Below are 23093 nucleotides of genomic sequence, written 5' to 3'. Positions count from 1 at the left end.
ACGAATCTTTCCTGAGATATGGCAGTTTGAGTACCCTAGAACCTAAACCCTAAAAGTGGTTTTTGGCTATCTGAAAGGAAAGAAGGAAAGAAAAAGATGAAAAGAATTTGAGAGTTTTCCACTGGGTTTTGACCCCAAGCACTCCATCGGCGACTGGTACATGGTAGCCACAAGTGTTTCACTCTGGGAGTTAGGGTGATTTCGTCATCGAACCACATGGGATGGATGCATGCATGCGCACAGGTTTTTGTAAGGTTTTGTAAGATTGTATGGAGTTGGGGTTAACTGACCAAATGTGAGATGTAAATGAGCAACAAATCCAAATCTTGAAGATCAATGTGCCAAGCACTTGTGTGCGACATCAAACACTTACGGGAGCTTGTTTGAGGAATATACTATGAGGTACAACCCTCCCCCACCAAAAAAAATTCTATATGCAGAATTATTTTTTCATGGCCCCAAATCTGAATTTCCAGATATATATACGGAAAAGCTATATCTCTGAGCTAACAATGATTATGGACAATTTGAGGGGAAATGTAGCAAAATACACATTGTGCCACTCTTCCGAATTCAACGGAATATGCAATAAAGAGCCATAATCCCATTTTATACCGGTCTAGTCACAAATCGTCATTTTCAGCCTTGATCTTTTAACAGACAATTAAAATTTGACATATATCATATCTATAAATACATTCCATTTGTAAAGGATCCAAGAACTTTATACTTTAAGAGTTTCCTGAGATATGGCACTTCAAAGTACCCAATTTCCCCTATGCAATCAACAGATATTCCTAAAATATTCATGTACAGATTATGAACTTGGTGCCTCAGTTCAAAAGAAACACATTTTGTTGTTATACGTTTAAACTTTTTCAACCTATGGTTTTATTTGGTTTGGTTTTTGGGTTTTTTTTTCCAAATACATCTTTGGCACACATCAGCTATTCTAAAAAAGAACAAGATAATATTTTGATTGAAAGGACTGGCACCAGGGACAGATCCTGTTTTAGAAATGTTTTCTTGTGCCCTATTACAAACCAATGAGGTAGAATCAAAGAGTACCAACTCCGCCGTGTTTGCGTGTCGCTCATGGAGGGCAAATAGTGTACCTCCCAATGAGGTAGAACCAAAGAGTACCAACTCCACCATGTTTGTGTTGCTCATGGAGAGCAAATAGTGTACCTCCCAATGAGGTAGAACCAAAGAGTACCAACTCCACCATGTTTGTGTGTCGCTCATGGAGGGCAAATAGTGTACCTCCCAATGAGGTAGAACCAAAGAGTACTGACTCAGACATGTTTGTGTGTCACTTATGGAGGGTAAATAGTGTACCTCCCAATGAGGTAGAATCAAAGAGTACTAACTCAGACATGTTTGTGTGTCACTCATAGAGGGCAAATAGTGTACCTCCCAATGAGGTAGAACCAAAGAGTACTGACTCAGACATGTTTGTGTGTCACTTATGGAGGGCAAATAGTGTACCTCCCAATGAGGTAGAACCAAAGAGTACCGACTCTGCCATGTTTGTGTGTCACTCATGGAGGGCAAATAGTGTACCTCCAATGAGGTAGAATCAAAGAGTACCGACTCTGCTATGTTAGCATGACACTCATGGAGGGCAAATAGTGTACCTCCCAATGAGGTAGAATCAAAGAGTACCGACTCTGCTATGTTAGCATGACACTCATGGAGGGCAAATAGTGTACCTCTCAATGAGGTAGAATGAAAGAGTACCGACTCTGCCATGTTTGTGTGTCACTCATGGAGGGCAAATAGTGTACCTCTCAATGAGGTAGAATCAAAGAGTACCGACTCTGCTATGTTAGCATGACACTCATGGAGGCCAAATAGTGTACCTCTCAATGAGGTAGAATGAAAGAGTACCAACTCTGCTATGTTAACATGACACTCATGGAGGGCAAATAGTGTACCTCCCAATGAGGTAGAATGAAAGAGTACCGACTCTGCTATGTTAACATGACACTCATGGAGGGCAAATAGTGTACCTCCCAATGAGGTAGAATGAAAGAGTACCGACTCTGCTATGTTAGCATGACACTCATGGAGGGCAAATAGTGTACCTCCCAATGAGGTAGAATGAAAGAGTACCGACTCTGCTATGTTAGCATGACACTCATGGAGGGCAAATAGTGTACCTCCCAATGAGGTAGAATGAAAGAGTACCGACTCTGTTATGTTAACATGACACTCATGGAGGGCAAATAGTGTACCTCCCAATGAGGTAGAATGAAAGAGTACCGACTCTGCTATGTTAGCATGACACTCATAGAGGCCAAATAGTGTACCTCCCAATGAGGTAGAATGAAAGAGTACCGACTCTGCTATGTTAACATGACACTCATGGAGGGCAAATAGTGTACCTCCCAATGAGGTAGAATGAAAGAGTACCGACTCTGTTATGTTAACATGACACTCATGGAGGGCAAATAGTGTACCTCCCAATGAGGTAGAATGAAAGAGTACTAACTCTGCTATGTTAGCATGACACTCATGGAGGGCAAATAGTGTACCTCCCAATGAGGTAGAATGAAAGAGTACCGACTCTGTTATGTTAACATGACACTCATGGAGGGCAAATAGTGTACCTCCCAATGAGGTAAAATGAAAGAGTACTAACTCTGCTATGTTAGCATGACACTCATGGAGGGCAAATAGTGTACCTCCCAATGAGGTAGAATGAAAGAGTACCGACTCTGTTATGTTAACATGACACTCATGGAGGGCAAATAGTGTACCTCCCAATGAGGTAGAATGAAAGAGTACCGACTCTGTTATGTTAACATGACACTCATGGAGGGCAAATAGTGTACCTCCTAATGAGGTAGAATGAAAGAGTACTAACTCTGCTATGTTAACATGACACTCATGGAGGGCAAATAGTGTACCTCCCAATGAGGTAGAATGAAAGAGTACCGACTCTGTTATGTTAACATGACACTCATGGAGGGCAAATAGTGTACCTCCCAATGAGGTAGAACCAAAGAGTACCGACTCTGCTATGTTAGCATGACACTCATGGAGGGCAAATAGTGTACCTCCCAATGAGGTAGAACCAAAGAGTACCGACTCTGCTATGTTAGCATGACACTCATGGAGGGCAAATAGTGTACCTCCTAATGAGGTAGAACCAAAGAGTTATGTATCTCTGAACTATTTCTCTATGCGTCCAGAAAACATTGATTTAATGTGCGAGGTTGTTTGCATTCTGCATGCCAAAAACATGCACCAAGCACTGCCTGCAAACATTAGTGACACCAAGATGGCGGATTTACCGTAGCATTACATATGGCACAAATGTGAGTCAGTAATCTTTGGGTATAATATCTTTGTATAACACACTCATCATACCCTTTGAGTTACGTTACAATTCATTTACCGCAACTCTTATAAAAAGCATGCATTGAAAGTCATGGATTTGAAAAGTCAATTTCATAATTGCCTGTGAATGTCAAATATGACTAGTGCTTTAGCATGGTTGCAACTTGCAGCTCTTACTGGGTAGGAGCCAAGTTTTCATCCCTTCATATCATATAACATTTTGAGTCATAAGGTATTTTTAGATCAAGTAAGAAAGGTTTGTTTAACATTATGAAAATGTTACAAAAATATGACAAATTAGTAGTGAAATCTGTAGGAATGGGAATGTATGCAGCAAAGCCTTTAAGATTCCAGGCATTTTGTAATCTTTGAGAACTGACAGTAATTTCCACATTTGATACAGCAGTGACTATGATGTCTTACCATTCTTGTCTGAAGTTATTGCTGAACATACCAAGGCAGCATTGAGCTATTCCATTTAAAATCACACTTCCCCTGTGGAAGATTTTGGAAATATCTTCCACAGGGGAAGTATGTTTTTCAAATGTAATTGGTCAGGGTCAATCATTAAACCCACACTCCCTCTGTATTATGGCTTTACCTATATCTTTCACAACTGGAGTGAGTATTTCAAATAGAAGTTACCCAACAAAATCTCATTTTGGCCAAAAATGCACTTAGGGCCATTTGGCTCTGACCCCTTGATTTCAAAAGTGATCTTCTACCACATCTTTCTGAACAACAGATTAGTAGATTAGTTGGTGTGAGATGGAAGATCATTAGTAAAGCATCAGTTTATAGAGTTTAGATGTGAATATCCTGGGCTTAATTTAAAGATGATCCCGCTTCACATGGTTGAAATGTTGAGAGCTTAATGTTCCAAAGACATTTAAGTCTTTGGAACATTAAGCTCTCAATTAAAATTCTATTTTGGTAAACTCTTATCTCCCACTACAAGTCCCTGTTGTTCTAAGCAGCTACGACTTGAAGACGGAAGTCTCTGCCTCCTTGGGCGTGGTATGAGATTAAGCAGTCATGGTTACTTGAGAGTATCTTTTCTGACAATTTTGATACCTTTATCTAAAAATGGAATTAAGCTTTTGTTTATTGACTTGCAGTCTTCATTTAAAAATACCTGAGTAAAGTATAAAAAAAATAGACATTTCTTAATGTCATTTAGCTGGATAATCTTGCCCATACTCCCCCTCCCAATATTTTGATAAGGGGAGATGTTCTATACAATCACACTCCCCCGTGTTGATACCAGTATGTCTGTTTCTGACCAAATAACTTCATATTTGGCCATTTTAGCCTAAAGTGCCAATTTTTGCACTTTTCATGCAAATTTGTTCAACTTTTATACCATCTTTCTCCAGTTTAGCTTCAATATAGCAAACATTTGAAGCACATTGTGCCATAAATTTATTATATCACTTCAAGAATTACCCCCCCCACCCCCCCCCCCCATGTTAAAAAGAAATCTATGCCACTGATTGAATTCACAATTAACTGATCATTGGAAGGATATGATTATTATCAAACTGAGATTATATCATAATCTTCCTAAGTAATACTAACAGGAACAAGAAGCCTATCCATGCTCATCCTCACCTTCCCTTATTCTAATATGATTGGGTCAACACCTTATTTGAAGCAAACCAGCCAGATAATTAGGTCGAGTTCCGGAGGCTAGTAATTACACCTGAAAGTACTCAAGACTGATTGCCAACTAACCATAGTATGGTCAAGACCAGTCCTACTTGAGGAGAATCTTTCCAAGTACAGTGATAAGAAAAAAAATTAAAATGAATTCTGAGACTTACAGTCCAGCCTCACTTACCCACCCTTAATGGGGCCAAGCATTGGTTAGACGGTCCCACAGTTTTGGTTTAATCTTTCCAAGTACAGTGATAAGAAAAAAAATTAAAAATGAATTCTGAGACTTGGTTTATAAATACATACAGTCCAGCCTCACTTACCCACCCAAGCATTGGTTAGACGGTCCCACAGTTTTGGTTCCATCTTAGGGTAATGTAGCAATATATACTACAAAATCTTCAGCAATGTGATGCCCGGCTTAATTCTCTTCCAAAATCTGCTTCTGAGTACTAAAGGGCTAAACCGCCTTCCTCTTCATCACTCGATCCACATTATAATACCCACTAGATTGTACAGACCTAGCAAAATCAAGTTATCGTCAACACAACCATAACCTCTACCATGTCCATAACCCTAACCAGCAACAAAGCAACCAGCAACAAAGCAACCAGCAACTTTTTGCTGTTTTTGCAACCAGCAATATGAGAAAGCACCCAAAAAGCACAGAAAGTTGCTCAAATTGGGTGCTTTTGCCCAAACACACCCAATTGGCCACATTGGTCTCCACTGTCAACCCATCCATTGATATACAAAAATCACTGGAAATGTACCCCCAAACAGTATTTATTGTGGGACATTAGAGCACATCAGACATATCGAATTGCATTCTGAATACGAAGAATGTCATTCTGATATCAAATAATTTTGATTTTTGAAATTAGCAATATAATACACATTTTATGGCAAACGATTAAAAATTGATATTTTTGATATTTAACAGTACTCGAAGTAAACTTTATAAATCTGATGATTTATACTTAAAGTGTATGTATAGGTGGAATGAAAAGCCGACGATCAGTTGAAAATTTTGACCTTTAGATTGAAGATATGGATTTTTTCCCAAAACACAAAAAAATTAGGTCTTTTTGGGAAAAAATCCATATCTTCAATACGAAAGGTCAACATTTTCAATTGATCGTCGGCTTTTTATCCCACCTACATATACTTTAAGTATAAATCATTAGATTTATAAAATTTACTTTGAGGACTGTTATATATCAAAATGTGAAAAATAATCAAATTTTAATAATTTGTCATAAAATTTGAATTATATCGTGAATTTCAAAAAATGAAAATTATTTGATATCGGAAAGACATTCTTCGTATTCAGAATGCAATTCGATATGTCTGATGTGCTCTCATGTCCCACAAAAAATACTGTCGAAACGCTTAAAATGCTCATTCCAGATCCCTTAAATGATTTAGCCAGTTGTTGTACATCAAGGTTAGTTGATAGACATAATAATCTGACTAGACATACTGAAGATATGAATGATATTAAACACCTGTATCACAATATTGAAGAGCTATAGATAAAAACATCACAAAAAGGCTATTGAACAGTTTACTGGTTGCTTTCATGCAGTTCGGTCAAGCATATCAATATACCAGTTCATTGCCTTTGTTGATAAACATTGAGGTCAACTCATCTATACAAGACACCACACAAGAAAATCTTGTTTTGTTTGGTTGGGAATTTTTGCTGTTTTTTATGTATTTCTTTGTTGTTATTGTTTTTGCTTTTGTTGTTGCTTTTGTTATTGTTGTTGCTGGTTGCTTATTTTACTATTCAAAATCAATGTTTAACCTCTCAGGTGAAACTGGTTAGAAAATTGTAAACCTTGTGTTCACAGATCTTCGGATTTTAAAGTTTGTGATCACATTGCCAATAATGGAATGATATTTCTCGCCTTAGAGAATTTATGAGCAATACAGAATCATCCCTAAACAAAAACCCCGCTAGGCTTTGCAAGAAAAATACCTGTTTGGGACAAGCATGTAACAAACATTCTATGACACTCCTTGTTGAACATGTACACTGGTAGAAGCTCGCATCTAACTTTGAGGCTGTTGAAGTCTATAATTTGGTTCACCTGAAGTTCGTAGTGACGTCAATGCTTTTTCGCGGTTGCGCCACAAGCGTGCTGACAAACCGCCCCTGTAGGCATGCGTGTGCAGTGTGCACTCAGCAGGTTTAACTTTACGTGCGCGATTTGATACTGCGGCGAGCGAACTACACAGTATGTCATTACCGAACTTGAAGTGAACCGAATTATAAGGAGCAGGAGGTTATAGATCAGCAAAGGCAGGTCATCTCCAGGACAAGTCTTCACTCCAAAATCCCCACATGTTCGTCTTGCAAGACGAACATGTGGGGAAGACCCGGGGGGTCACACCCATTATGGCCTGTACACCATCCGCGAAAATCAACTTTTGAAAAGCACCCTAAACAAGGATTTAATCCTTGCTAAAACGATACCCTAAACAGGTAACACGCGCCTGTTTTCACACCCTAAACAGGGATTTTATTCCATGCATCAAATTTCATACCCTAAATTTCATTTCCGCGTATTAGCCATTCCAATTTTGCTACCCCTTTCCCCGATTTTTCATGTTTTTTGCACCCTAACCGCGCGTATCGTGCCGTGCCTACCCACGAAAAACTACCCTATCGCGGATGGTGTACAGGCCACAATGGGAGTAACCCCTCCGGGGGAAGATAGATGCTCATAATAACTGCATAGGTTTACCTTTACCAAGTTCAATAGCAATACTCTCCAAATCTCATTTAGACTGAGGGAAGTGCCTTAGGGTAGTGAACAGTGCAGAAAATTCTATTTCCCTGAGACGTGTACCTTAGACACATTAAGATTTAGCAGACAACAATGAGGGTAAATAATCCAAAGGTCAGACTAATGGTAAGTTCAAACTGGTATGCCCATGTTTCTTTTCTCCATTTTTGTCAATTTTTTACAGAAAAATTGGAGGGGGGCATTTATTATAGGGGGAGCGTTTATTACAAACAATACGGTACTATTACATGAACACAAGCTCATATTTGCCCTTACAAAAGGCAACTGCCCTTATTAAAGGGGCACTTTGTGATCTACAGCTTCATCCCAAAAACCTTGGGATTACCTAATGATTTTTTTTGCAGATTCTGCTGTTTGCAAAAGAAATTCTCCAATTTGTATTTTCTGTCTGTCGCAAGACGGCAATTACAACAGTTGCCTATGGAGCGGTATTATACATAAAGTGACCATCCATCTCAAACCGCTCGTAAAGTCGGCAAATTGTATTTCGAGTTACAGTGCAAAATATGCATAGAGGTTGTATTCATATGTCCCATAATTTTTCTCATTTTAGTCCAGTCAAACACCAATCTTTAATCCTATTGTTGAAGAGGATAATAAGCTTATACGTATGTATAGCATTAGTAAAAAGCTTAAGTCTTTGTTTGCTTTGGCTAAATCCTGTTCAAGTGGTGGGTTAACCAACAATTAACAATGAGAGGACATTCCTGAACCTCGTTCAGTTGGGGATGATTTGAAGTGACTGCCAATTATGACCATTTGATATTTAATACCAGAAATGTGGAAAAAAAGAAATAATGTAGTGCCAAAATAATGTACCCTTTTACTGAAGGAGCGAAGTTTAACAAGTTATAACTCCGCTTCTGGATATCGTTTGAAGTCAAATGATATATCATTGTAAAGCTTATGATGTATATTTTCTAAACACGGAAGAAAACAAATTTGACCAGGGGCCGACTTTACGAGCGTTTCGACCTGGACGGTCACAATTATGCAGAACTCGCAGCAAAAATCAGAATCAACTGCAATTTTGGAAATAAGGTTTTATCGTTGATATGTATCGATTGATACTGAAAAAGGAAATGTTAAAATCAGAAAATGCACATTTATCTGTCCTTTAATGACAAGACTAAGCAAAATATAGTCTATAGGGGTAGTTAGAAATAAATGAGCATGATAGGTATAATACTGTAAAGAATTTTCATGCACACAAATAGTTTTCTTCGTATAGGCTAAATGTTTAATCTCACAAATATTTCATGTCGCAGAAACATGGGTTCACACAAAATTTTGATGCAGCAAAATTTCCATGCTTTACAGTACCCTAGTAAACCACTTGGTTCACTACAGCCATGTGATTTCAGTTAGCTCGTCATCTGTTCACACCATATGCCATGTGCCATTTGTTTTGGACATTTTATTATCTCTCTGAGTCACAATTCTGTACGATGTTAATCAGGTCATTCATAAAAAGATAGAAAGATGACTGACTGACTCAGTCCATCTTCATGACGTGCCAACCATATTGGGTTATTCCATTTAAAATCCACACAACCCCTGTGGAAGATTTTCGAAGTATCTTCCACAGGGGTAGTATGAATTTCAAATGGAATGAACATTTTAGCAGCTCCGTTTGAAATTCACTCTCCCTCAGGTGAAGATTCAGGTTGAATCTCTCTAAGAGGGTGTATGAAATTCAAAAGGAGCTGCCTAAATGTGCTCATTCCATTTGAAATTCATACTCCCCCTGTGGCAGATATTTCCAAAATCTTCCACAGTGTGTATTTTAAATGGACTAGCCCACCATGGCACTTACAGCAAAGACCATACTTGGTCAGTGCATGTCCTCAAAAAAACAGGTACCTTTTTTTTCTGTTTCTTTAATGTGTCATTTTGGCCACAACAAATAACATAAGATATATCATTCAATCAATTAAGCACTGACCTTCGTCCCACTCTTATTAATTGATTCACACTATTTTCTTATTTTAAATTATATTTGTTCTTCCTTTTATTGAAGTTAAAATTGAGTAATAATTTGTCACCATTTGTAAGAGGTCTTAGGAATCAGCACAACACTTGTTAAGTCAATATGTGACAAGACCTCATCCAATCAGATCAGAAAGCAATAATGAAAATTGGGATGTAAGCAAAAATAATGAGCAAAAAACAATACAAAACATAAGAAAATGGACAAAAGTTCATAACTTTGCAACCAAGTATGCCAGACTTGGAGCAGGTTATTAATTTCTAACTTTAAGTCTGAATGGATCAGATTGTGTCACATATACATATTTAGCCTCTGGATGTAAAGTTTAATGTCACATAATTTCTGAAAACAAGTGAGGTAACTTTTTCATTATTCATTATTTTTTGACTTTCATTATGACCAAACGAAAGTGTAAGATGGTTGCTTAGCCCAAGTGAGATTAAAAATATACTAAAAAAGATATTCATCAATTTTTTTGGCAAATGTAGCCAGTTTTTACTGCAAATGAGGGTTAGGAAATAAAGTGAGGGGCCTGAGGGCAGGTGACAGGAAACTCAAAATCAACTTTCACCAGCCTAAAACCTGCTATCATAATAATTATAATTATATTAATGGTGACATTGCAAGTCATCATGTTGCCCAGGAAAACAGCAGACAGCAGGCCAGACACTTTATAACATTCATGAGTAAGATTTCACCTTGAAGGCATGAATAATCTTGCAAATATGGGCTAATTTCCCCCTAAGCCATCTAATGCATTAGCATGACTAGTAGAACTTCAACTGCTCACTACTGGTCAGTTTATCATTACTCTCTCCACATCTGTTTTTTCAAAGTGTGGCTTTAAGGGGGTACTACACCCCTGTGGTAAATTTGTGACTATTTTTGCATTTTTCTCAAAAAAATAATAACACGCTGGTAACAAAAGTTATGTATATTATTGGGGCAAGGAATCCAATTCCTACACTGGAATTTCAGTGATTCAAGACAAGTGCTTCAGTATAATTATATCGGGAATGAGGTACATTCTTGTGGTACCTCTTTTCTTATCATAAATAACGAACCGCTTGTCTTGGGTCACTGAAATTCCAGTGTAGTAATTGATTCCTTGCCCCTATAATATACATAACTTTTGTTACCACTGTGTTATTAGTTTTGAGAAAATGCAAAAATAGACACAAATTTATCGAGGGGTGTAGTACCCCTTTAAGGGAACTGTGTGTATTAACAGGTTGTACAAAGAGTCAGGTGTTACCCTGATTGGAAACAAGTGTTTGTCATTCCCTGCATCTGACCTGTAATTCAAATGCAATAATGAAGTCAGTGTAAGTGTTCTTATTCCATCAATGATTGGACACAGGACTTCTGAGGTGAAGATTTTAAGCAATGATAAACCAAAACCCCGGGGTCACTCCCATTGTGGCCTGTACACCATCCGCGATAATGAAAAGCGTAAAAGGGTAGTTTTTTCGGGATATGCACGATACGCCAGTAACGTGTTTAGGGTGTCAAAATTCAAAAACATGAAAAATAAAGTTTAACACAGTGCAACAAGTTAAACTCAATTTACCCTTGCTGAGAAATGGACCAATCCATGTTATTGTTTACCGGGTCAGATGTCAATCATTGTCATGCAGATAAATTTGTATTGTTTGGCTCGACCGGGAACCAATGGGATTTGCCGCCTTCAAGGGTTTCGGGCGTGATTAGGTGGTGATTTATTCACTGTTGGTTTTGTATTGGACACGCCAACAACAAAAATCTTCCCACCCACCGCGCCCTGTGGACATGTGAGAAGGAAGTAAAATATAATTATGTGTGACAGTAATGAGATAATGACCTGTATAAATACAGATATATTTTATCTACTACATGGTAGTGTGTTAAATAATAGCTAATTAAAGCATTTAACTGTCTGTAAGTTTAAAAGAAAAATCAAGAATTATGGTCCCTGTAGATAAGGAGGGAGGAATAAAGAGTTGGCGCCGATCATTAAAATTACATGTGACTTGCAATTAATTTCCCTTTCTCAGATCTTCATAGTTACAATGTACACTGTTTAATTTGATCATGTGTTCAATATGTTGCTACATAAAATTTATATAATTGTTCTGTATCAAACTTTTTAGAATGATAGTTCAAGAGGGAAAGTAAGTCGTCAAAACTATATATATGTACAGGAATTGACAATCGTATTGTTACATGCAGGCACAGGTCCGGTGTCATCAAAAACAGTAAAGTAGTCTTTTATAAGGTCAAAGACTTCACACAGTAAGCAAAAGAAAATAATGCTGGGTTTTGAATTATCTTTTCTGTATTTATTTATTATGATATATGTATATGTCATAGAATGCTAACATTAAGACTTGATCCCTTGTAACTTCAGGTAGATCACCTGTTGAAGAGTCTCAGGAATTCCACTTGGGAGCGTGGGATCTGTATGCACCAGTACCATAATTTATTGTTGAGTTTCCAGCCATGATATTTGATGAATGATCCACGGGTTCGGGGTCAAACGCTCAGAATTTAGCCTCGGGTTGCGGCCACCAGAGTCAAGTTTGGATCACATTTGGTTTTGCTAAAACGAGATTTTCTGGGCCTTTGGTCGTTGTTTCGCTAGAGTCTTGGGTTGGGTAATTACTCGATTAGAGAATCTCCTATTATATATTTGGCTATAATACTGGCTGAGAATTTGTTTGTTTGTTTGTTTGTTTATTTGTTGTAGGTACTGGTGCGGGTCTTAAACAAAAGTCAATAAATGGTTGTCGTGTCTGATTGCCAACATGCATGCAAATTTTGCGTCCGAGTGTTTTCAATTTCTCTGTCTTGGGGTAATTGGAAAAAAGGGTATCAAAATTGCAATTGCTAATACGCGGAAATGAAATTTAGGGTATGAAATTTGATGCAAGGAATAAAATCCCTGTTTAGGGTATCGTTTTAGCCAAGGGCTAAATCCTTGTTTAGGGTGCTTTTCCAAAGTTGATTATCGCAGATGGTGTACAGGCCACAATGGAAGTGACCCCCCCCCCCCCCCCCGGGACCAAAACCAACTGTTTGCCCATAGAGTCAAATTCATCTATGGAGTCAGCAATGGCATTTTGAATTGATTAGAAGCTTTATAGTCTATTTGGCTTCCTCAAGGGAGTGACTTCAGTACTTTGTTGCAAATACTTTGCATATACACAGATGCACCGCCTTTGATCGCTCATGTAAGGGATGTAAACTGTTAAAACACAACAGTACTTTGAGGCAATTTACGCAAAATTATACTGTGCCCACTGCAGGCATGCACTCATGTCACTGCCTCGGGGAAGCCAAATGGACCATATCTGTCTGGAAAAAGTGTGACACATGTGATGATCTCTTTCAAATAGGCTGGTTTGTAACTGACTTTAGGCATAGATGTGCTCTGCATATACGAGATGTTAAAAATTGTGTATAAAGTTAGCAAATGACTAGCAGTTACAATGTTGACATACAGTAACAAAACCAAAACTTTTACTCACTACACCTACCCAACGTCATGAACAGAGACGATTGGGCCCAATTTTCTTCACAATGTTGTGTAAAATTTCTTCACAAAACAAAAGAAACTATTGTGTATACAAAGTACACTACAAGATATTGTGCAGTACCAGGGGTGTACCAGTGTAATACCAGTGCAGTAACACTTGCCGATGGTGTACCTGTGCAGGCAGCTGCAATGAGAATCTTGTAGTGTATATGTCAATGCCAAGAAATGGAAGAATTCACAATATTAATGGAGCCAACAAGGGAAAATATCTTTGCACCCTGCTAGTCCCAGATGAACACAGAATCTGAAAAGGATGAGCCATCTTGGCTGAACTCACAAAATCTCAGTAAGAATATGCTTGTCCAGTGCATTCATCTTCAGTAGATGACAAATCAAAAATCTTAAAGAACAAGTAATCTATTATGATATAGCACTCTTCCTCACCACCTGCTTATAAACCATCACATCCTTACTAGTTGTGTTCAGATGGCATGCTCAAGAATTGCCGTTCCTAAGTCAATCCATGAGTCAGGGCCATAGCAAGGTTGAAAAATGTGGGGTGGCCATCACAAATGTGGGGCAGCCAAATTACAGATATATGCCCAAATTGAAATAGAGATATAAAAGAAAAACATAACAAATTTCTCAAAAAGTGGGGCGGCCATGGCATCCCTGGTCACCCAGCTTGCTGAGGCCCTGTCCTGAGTGTGTGTCAACACAACTCCATTGACGACTTAGTATGTGCTACAGACCGTGTACCTATATTACCCATAGGGAGATAAACTACTGGGAACCACACACTCTTGGAAACCATAGTGGACACGCTCACTGCTCGCTTCGCTCATTATTCGTGGGGCATCACAGTTAGCAACTTGGGGCTTGCATCCCCCTCAATCGCGAGTAGTCGGTACGCTCGCTATTCGTGGGGCATCACAGTTTGCAACTTGGGGCTTGCATCCCCCTCAATCGCGAGTAGTCGCTACGCTCGCTATTCATGGGGCATCACAGTTTGCACCACGGGGCTTGTCTCCCCCTCAATCGCGAGTAGTCGCTACACTCGCTCTGCGTGGGCCATCACATTATACAACATGGGGCATGTATCCACCTCAATCGCGAGTAGTCGGTACGCTTCGCTATTCGTGGGGCATCACAGTTTGCAACTTGGGGCTTGCATCCCCTCAATCGCGAGTAGTCGAACGCTTTCGCTATTCATGGGGCATCACAGTTTGCAACTTGGGCTTGCATCCCCCTCAATCGCGAGTAGTCGCTACACTCGCTATTCATGGGGCATCACAGTTTGCAACTTGGGGCTTGCATCCCCTCAATCGCGAGTAGTCGCTACACTCGCTATTCGTGGGGCATCACAGTTTGCAACTTGGGGCTTGCATCCCCCTCAATCGCGAGTAGTCGGTACGCTCGCTATTCGTGGGGCATCACAGTTTGCAACTTGGGGCTTGCATCCCCCTCAATCGCGAGTAGTCGCTACACTCGCTATTCATGGGGCATCACAGTTTGCAACTTGGGGCTTGCATCCCCCTCAATCGCGAGTAGTCGCTACACTCGCTATTCGTGGGGCATCACAGTTTGCAACTTGGGGCTTGGTTCCCCCTCAATCGCGAGTAGTCGATGCGCTCGCTATTAAGTGAGGGCATCACAGTTTGCAACTTGGGGCTTGCATCCCCTCAATCGCGAGTAGTCGATCGCTTCGCTATTCATGGGGCATCACAGTTTGCAACTTGGGGCTTGCATCCCCCTCAATCGCGAGTAGTCGGTACGCTCGCTATTCATGGGGCATCACAGTTTGCAACTTGGGGCTTGCATCCCCCTCAATCGCGAGTAGTCGGTACGCTCGCTATTCGTGGGGCATCACAGTTTGCAACTTGGGGCTTGCATCCCCCAATCGCGAGTAGTCGGTGCGCTTTCGCTATTAAGTGAGGCATCACAGTTTGCAACTTGGGGCTTGTTTCCCCCTCAATCGCGAGTAGTCGGTACGCTCGCTATTCGTGGGGCATCACATTTTTGAGATTTGCTGCTCACATCCCCCACAATTGCGAGTATAGTCTTTGACAAAGACTACTGACTAGAATCCTTAAATTTTGTGATGCCTGATCTTTTCAGCTTTGGAGTTACAACTGGAAGCTTACTGCTGCGTCAAATTGAACCATATTAAGTATAATCAAACCAAGGTCATAGGTTAAGCTCAGCACTCGCAAAATGTATCATTCACACCGTGGTAGCTCTCGAGGATCACTTAGGGAAATCAGGAAATCCCCTAAATTTCTTGGGGATAAATTTGGGGGCAAACTTAGGGATTGGAATCCTTAAGACAGTTAGTTTACATGGCAGATATTCCCAAAGTTTTTGCTCAAGAACCGCATTGCTTCAACAGAAGTCCTCCGTGTGAATGTAGTTATTGAAGTTTCTGACCCCAACCTCTCACTAACCCACTGATTCAAATCAACCAAAGGAAAAAATTCAAGAGATTAAAATCAAATAAGCTCAATCTTTCATCTTTAGTGATGACAAGGAACAAGGTATAAAGCGATCTAGCGCTTTTCCTCACCTCCCGGCTATAAACACTATTGTGCTCTCTTGCTGACATATAGATATCCTGGCAAGGGAAGGCAGACACACAAGGCACATAAATGTAAACCCACTGACCTTAACTCAAATGAAAACCTACCATTCCCTAGCTATACTATGTTTAGTGGGAAAGGGATAACATGAAAAACTTTCCAATTTCTTGGGTTTTTTTTTCAGACTTGAAACCTGGTCTTTATAAAAAAGAGAGAGAAAAAGCTGAAAATGCTCAAAAAACGATGAAAAACAGGGTAAAATAGAGGTAAAATGGCTCAAATTGGGCTGAAAATAAAGAAAACACATAAATTTCAGGAGTAAAAAAGAGGAAATAAGCTGAAAAGAGGAAAAGTTTCAGATCTGTTTTTAGATTCACATTAGTCGAGTCTGCTATTATAAAATATAGTGACTGTCAAAAGTTATATTGTGCAATAACCTGAGATCATTGCTCTTTACAGAAAGTGGTTGCCCATTGTGGCAAAAGACATCAATAAACCAGAGAATATCATTCAGGGACCCATGCATCTTTATACGGGTGCCGTACCCTCGTCAGCCTACATGTAAAATAACCTTCACAGCCAGAATCAGCTCCACAAATATATAATGAGAAAATCAGCAGTACCATTAAGTTCTTTGTCCAGTAATTTCAAGCAATTTCAATATTTCTTTTGTGTGCATATGGGTCAAACAAGGAACAATGCATGTTCCAACATCTGCAACTTGTAAGTTGCAACTTAAAAGACCCATGTAAAATGTAGATTTCCACATTTTCTTTCATGTGCACCAAATAAGAAACAATACAATAAAATGCAATTGAATCCTATGTTTCCTGTGGACTGTACAATACGGACCATGAATGATAATTTTTTTGAAATTTGAAAGCAATGTGGAAATTACACATCACAATTTTTTTAGCAAGCTTAAATTGCAGCATTCCTGAAAATAGTGCAAGCAGCAAGTTGCCAGTTTTTATCTTTCATCAAGTTAAGCACACAAGAAGCAAAAGCTTTCAGCAGAAAGCATCAGCTTGTATCTTATATACAAATAAGTTGCCAGATGCAAGTTGCTTTTCTTGAAACACTCAGTAGCCAAATTAACAATGGCAATCCAGCAATACTCTGAGCATATCGTTGGTATACGTCAATGGGCCTGCCTGTTTACAAATAACATTTCCTATCACTTATCGCTTCATGGCTCTCCCTCCATACATCCTACTAAACACTTTGTGCTTGGTCTGATATAGGCTTATGTTCTTGTTATAGAATCAAATAAAGTAGCACAGGTTATTCAGAAGTCATGAATGTGTCAACTTCAAAGTGATGCTGAGAGATTTGTTGCTTTTGTTCATTTTGTACTGTAAAATCTTGTTCTTGGCCTTTTTTAAAACTCACAGTAACAGCAGTCTAGTGAAAAGATATGTGACCTGTGACTGAAAAGAGAGAGCGAGGTACACCAACCTGATGTGGGGAAATAGGTAAAGCACACAACGGTATGCAGAGGGGACAACAAACAACAAATGTAGGCACAGAAGTAGGTGAAGCTTGACAGCCAAATATGTCAAATTCTACGGCCCACAGAAGTGTTAACCTGCAAAAACATCTAGGGTGAACAGGAATACATGCACAAAAGTATTAGTTGATATTTTTTCGGTCTTGATATATTTATATCTGGGTGTGAACTGCAATAGTATATTTTGTATTTGCTTTTATGTGTCAGCAAGTAAGAAGTAATATGAGCAATGTTCTACAAAATGGAAAGAAATTCAAGAAAGGTTTATGTAGAAAAAGTATGTGGTAGTTCTAATCTGCTTAATATATACCTCTATTCTTTTTGTGTATAGTTTGATCAGCTCATAATCTGCTGGCCTTATAACATCGCAGATTAATATCAATATATTTTATTTGGAGAATTGTATTATTAACTGGAGTTCCTATACTTTGTGTACTTTCTTTCTTTAAACACACAAAATATAGACCAGGCAAATAAACTATATCACTCTTAAAGTGGGTCTACTTTTTGGCATAGTTTTAAAAGCCTGATAATTCCCGCCGATTACGAGCTGATCAAAGTATAGTCAAGTCAGCTCAATTCAGATTAGAGTAGAGAGGGCAATTTGAATCTGTCACTGTGAAATCCAAAATGGTGTTACTCTCAATTTGAGAAGAGACAAGACTATAGCGCCATACTAAATTGAGCTGACTTGACTACATAAGGAGTGTAAAAAGAAGATTAGAACTACCACATACTTTTCTACATAAAGCTTTCTGGTGTTTCTTTCCATTTCGTAGAATATTGCTCATATTACTTCTTAACTTGCTGACATATTTAAGCAAATACAAAATATACAATTGCAGTTCACACCCAGATATAAATATATGAAGACCGAATATCAACTTCTGACTACATGCTGAAAGACTGATTCCCTTCACCGATATATAATTAGTACTGAAAACTCTACAACACACTCCTCTGCACTCTAAAAATAACCCAAACACAGCCTGTATGGCTTATCGAGATTTTCAGATTTCAAAATAGTGCACCAGTACAAAGTTTTCAATTTAGTTTAGCAAGTTTCCTTCAACTTATTTCATTGTTTTAAAGGTGCATGTTGATTCTACTACAAAGTTAATATGGAAGCGGTATTTCCTAAACACCTAGGTCACAAATGGTCAGTTAAGTTTGGTCATGTTCACTTAACTTTCCCCCTTATCCCCACCCTTAACTATCAACAAATTTAGCCACAATTATATTAATAGTCACTTCCCCTGTTGCAATTAGAGTTGCCATGTAGGTCATTTTCAGGCCCAATTGATTGTCTCACTACAAGAAAAGCAAAACAAGACACCAATACGTAGATTTCATAGCAAACACCTTGACCAAGACTCACTCCAAGAATGATTTTTGATAATTGAGTGTTATAGTTTAAAAAAGTTACCAATGGCAAGCCAAGGTGGCATCTAAAAGTTGCAATTTTGAGATAGTTCATTTAACACAAACCAATAGAAAGGTCTTCATAATAATACACATTAAAATAAATCATGCATTGCTGCTCAAGTCTGTTTACTTATTGGCAGGGTCCTAGCTACATGTAGGATTTGACAAGTGCCCCTCATTTCCACAAAAACTACCTGTCCAAAATTTGACCCTGAAAACATAAACCAGACCTCTGCCCCTTCTGGGGGTTCAGTCAGTTAGCCTTGATTTACTGGTCTTGGTATATTTGTCTGGTGTTGTTCATATAACTTATTCAAGCATTATGTTTAGAATTTGGCATAATGTCAGAACCATTACTTGTACCTGTCCCAGAAGCAAACTGCCTGTCCAAAATGACAGGTGGATGGTGGGTGCCAAGCTAACACCCTGCATGGTGGTACAAGCAAAGTATTCTGACTAGAATACTTTGGTACAAGGCTGTTCCTGACCTATTTTTGATACTAACTCTGAACAAGTACATTTAAAAAGTTGGATTATTCATATTTTCATTTATTGTGTCAGTGTATATTGAAAAGTACCTCTTATCAATCGCAGTAGTTCTGAGATATGAGTACACTGTAAATCAAATCTGAAAAGAAAACAATAAGAAACATGGCCATAGTTTTCATCATATCTTTGGAACTAAATGTTGCTTCTTTTAGCATATTTAAAGCAAATTAAGCAATGTGTCATTTAAAAGCTTATTTCTTTCTCTTCTCATTTGGAAACACATTTCAATTTTACAAAATGTAGACAAGAAGTACCTTTTGATATGAGGTGATGAGTCGCAATTGCCACTTGCCAGGTAGGCACTTGTAAAACTTTACCTGTGGGATAGCAACATTAACCACCACAGCTATGAGGTAGACGTTAAACTACAGCCCTTGGTATATCCTTGCATAGTCTGTAGGACAGACTTGGGTGCCTTCAACCTGGCAACCTGTATGCCAAGTTACTCATGATGTACGTCAGCTAAATACTTTTCTGTGGTGCACGTATGTACACACACGCTATCTTACGGACTTAGTCTCTTGCTGGCAACTGACATCCCTCACATCGCCCGCCAAGGATACTTTAGGATCATTAATTACAGGTGACTTAATATGGATTATAAACAATAACATTGTTTTTGCAATTAATTGGAAATATTATTGGAATCATACAAACCCTAGAAAAAGGTAAGTTTTTTACTTCTTCTTTTCTAACACCAAGTTATCAAATTTTCTCTTTCTAAAATCACTTTATTTGAAAACGAAAAAGTAATTTAAAAAATAATTGAATATAAAGAACAAAAAAAAAGAAGGCCAATAACATGCACACATGCTTAGTTTATGCATGGGAGTGTATAACCTTAAAATTTCTTATCCCCGGTAGTTGGTTTTCTACTTTTTTACACAATATTATCATTTTGGAGACCAATCTATCTAGGTTGTCAAAAATTTAGAAATGTAACAAAAGAAGCAAATATGTGTGTAAATGAACACAGAAGAAATTATTAAAAAAACAATGATTTTTTAAGTATAGTCAAGCATTTGGGAGCTGGACACTACACGTAACAAAACTTTGTAGGGAGTACCATTGGGACCCAACATACAATGCAGAACATAGGACAGTAGGGAAATATTTCTGTGTGTCACCATCCTGAAAATGTTTTATGAACAATAGATAATACTATTGTATCTTTTTTCACTAATAAAGTATTTTCTTGTTGAATGCTTCAATCAAAAGTCAACATGATTTTTCAATTTGAAAAGAAGCGATGACTAAATTCTAAATTTGTACACATCTGTAAAATCTTTAAATCAAATTAAAATGTCGGCATTTATATAGTGCATTTTCAATGTGTTCAAAGCTCTTTAAATATTTCCGCTGCCACTAGGAAATGTCACACTGTGTGGCTGCATGCCAACCAACAACATCAGAGTCATGTATGACAATCTATTACAGCTTCCCATTATATGCCTGGGTGGAGGGAACAAGTAAGATAAAGCGTCTTGCCCAAGGACACAAGGTGTTGACTCTGGCAGGGTTTGAACCTGCAACCTTGTGATCATGAGTCGGACGCCTTAACCGTTAGACCACCATGAACACATAACGCACACTTACTTATTTGTCTTGATATAATTTATACTTTGTTTAATCTTAAGCGCTTCTATTCTTGAAGGAATTTTCAATAGAGCAGGTGTTCAAAACATAGAAACACTGTTGCTCTACACACATGACCTGTGTAACTACTAACATTATGTATCACAAATGTGTCATATGGTCTTAATTTCAAAAAGAAATCCATGTGAAAACGTGCAACGCTGACGAACACATCCAAAGTGTTCCATAAAATTTACAGCGATGCCTCATAACTGATGTAGGAAATGATAGCCATTTAGTTTAATTATGTATAATTAAAAGTATATGTAATTTTAGCTCTTTATTGTCAACATAAACCAATGTTAACATAATAAAATTAGAAAATTAAAATAATTAAAAAGCAATTAAATATTCACCACCAGGGTGTTAGCAAGCCACTTGTCCACCCATCATTTTGGACAGGCAGTTTGCTCCTTGGACAGGCAAAAGTAATGCCTGTGGCATGTACTCAAGTCTTGAATAAGTTCTGTGAACTCCAAACAAAACCAGACAAATAAATCAAGGCTATAGTAATAGCTATTTGAACTGGCAGAGGTCTGGTTTATGTTTTCAGGGTCAACTTTTGGACAGGCAAGTTTGATGAAAATGACGGACAAAACAAATCCTAGCTAAGACCCTGTGCACCACCATTGCATTGCATCATTTTGGTGGGGCTGTGAAGTGGAAAGTGAGTTTTCATCCGTTTTCAGCTTTGGTTTAATCTAATATCATACTTCCAAGTAGGAAACACACCACAATGCTTGATCAGTGAATCCCTCACCACTGGGGAATGAGCCATATGTCAACACTGATAATTCACAATAAAAATAGAATGATCGGTCATAGAGCATTCACTAGTCTTACATTTATACCGTACTCCGGGAATTGGAAAACCATACAAATCTAGAGTTTTTAATTACTTTCATTTGTTTAAACGGTAGCTCCGTGTGGAGACACACTTGGGTCCTGATGGGACCAGGCTCAAATAAAAAGCTATAAGTATGCTGACCTATGTGGAAAGAAATAGAGGAAAAGAGTTGAAGAAAATATCAAGGAATAGTATAATCAAGTGAACATTTGTGAAACATCTTCTTGTGAACTGCTTTGATAGCCGGGTTTGATAGTTACTGAAACTTCGAGGTATGTCTGCTTTTGCACTTTCTAAAACAGCGTGGGCTGAAATATGCATCACATCATTGACCCTAGAAAGCACATCATACACAAGTAGCGAAGTCTTACTCATAGAATCTGAAGAAAAAAAGCATTGTTTCCCTGTCATGATGCATTATGTGAGCCTATCTCTAATTTACAACAATACACTAACTGGATAACTCGGGGGACGTAAACGTTTCTGACATCTCTATGAAAAGTACTGCTATAAAACATGTATTTTTAAGGGATCTGGAAGGAGCGTTTTGACAGTATTTTTTGTCAGACATATCGAATTGCATTCTGAATACGAAGAATGTCTTTCTGATATCAAATAATTTTCATTTTTTGAAATTCACGATATAATACAAATTTTATATTTTTCACATTTTTAATATATAACAGTCCTCGAAGTAAATTTTATAAATCTAATGATATATTCTTAAAGTGTATGTACATTGTAGCTGGGAGGAAAAGCCGACGATCAATTGAAAATTTTGATCTTTCATATTGAAGATATGGATTTTTTTCCCAAAAAGACCTAATTTTTTTGGGTGTTTTGGGGGGAAAAATCCATATCTTCAATACGAAAGGTCGAAATTTTCAATTGATCGTCGGCTTTTCCTCCCAGCTACATACACTTTAAGTATAAATCATCAGATTTATAAAGTTTACTTCGAGTACTGTTGAATATCAAAAATATAAAATTTTAATCATTTGCCATAAAATGTGTATTACATTGCGAATTTCAAAAAATCAAAATTATTTGATACCAGAAGGACATTCTTCGTATTCAGAATGCAATTCGATATGTCTGATGTGCTCTAATGTCCCACAAAAAATACTGTCCAAACGTTCATACCCCATCCCTTAAGGCAGTAGTTTTTTTTAGAAATTTCAGTACATGTTCCTTGCTCACAATTTCATTCTAAAACGGTTTCTTACAATT

The 23093-nt window shown here is 38.1% G+C and overlaps 2 protein-coding genes across 3 annotated transcripts in view; one reads left to right on the top strand and one right to left on the bottom strand.

Annotated features, from left to right (window-relative positions):
• Positions 1 to 23093, bottom strand: part of LOC140147852 (pseudouridylate synthase 7 homolog) — a 245319-nt gene that overhangs the window by 90826 nt on the left and 131400 nt on the right. The window lies entirely within an intron of this gene.
• The window catches only part of LOC140147851 (uncharacterized), a 64851-nt gene continuing 61613 nt past the window's right edge, over positions 19856 to 23093 (top strand). The window contains exon 1 of the mRNA XM_072169620.1: positions 19856 to 20049. The gene's annotated coding sequence lies outside the window, so the exon portion shown is untranslated. The remainder of the gene's footprint in view (positions 20050 to 23093) is intronic.

The sequence above is a fragment of the Amphiura filiformis genome, chromosome 3 (genome assembly GCF_039555335.1).
Source record: "Amphiura filiformis chromosome 3, Afil_fr2py, whole genome shotgun sequence".
Lineage (NCBI taxonomy): Eukaryota > Metazoa > Echinodermata > Ophiuroidea > Amphilepidida > Amphiuridae > Amphiura > Amphiura filiformis.
Note: the sequence above shows the minus strand (reverse complement) of the source record. Positions and strands in the feature narration are given on the sequence as shown.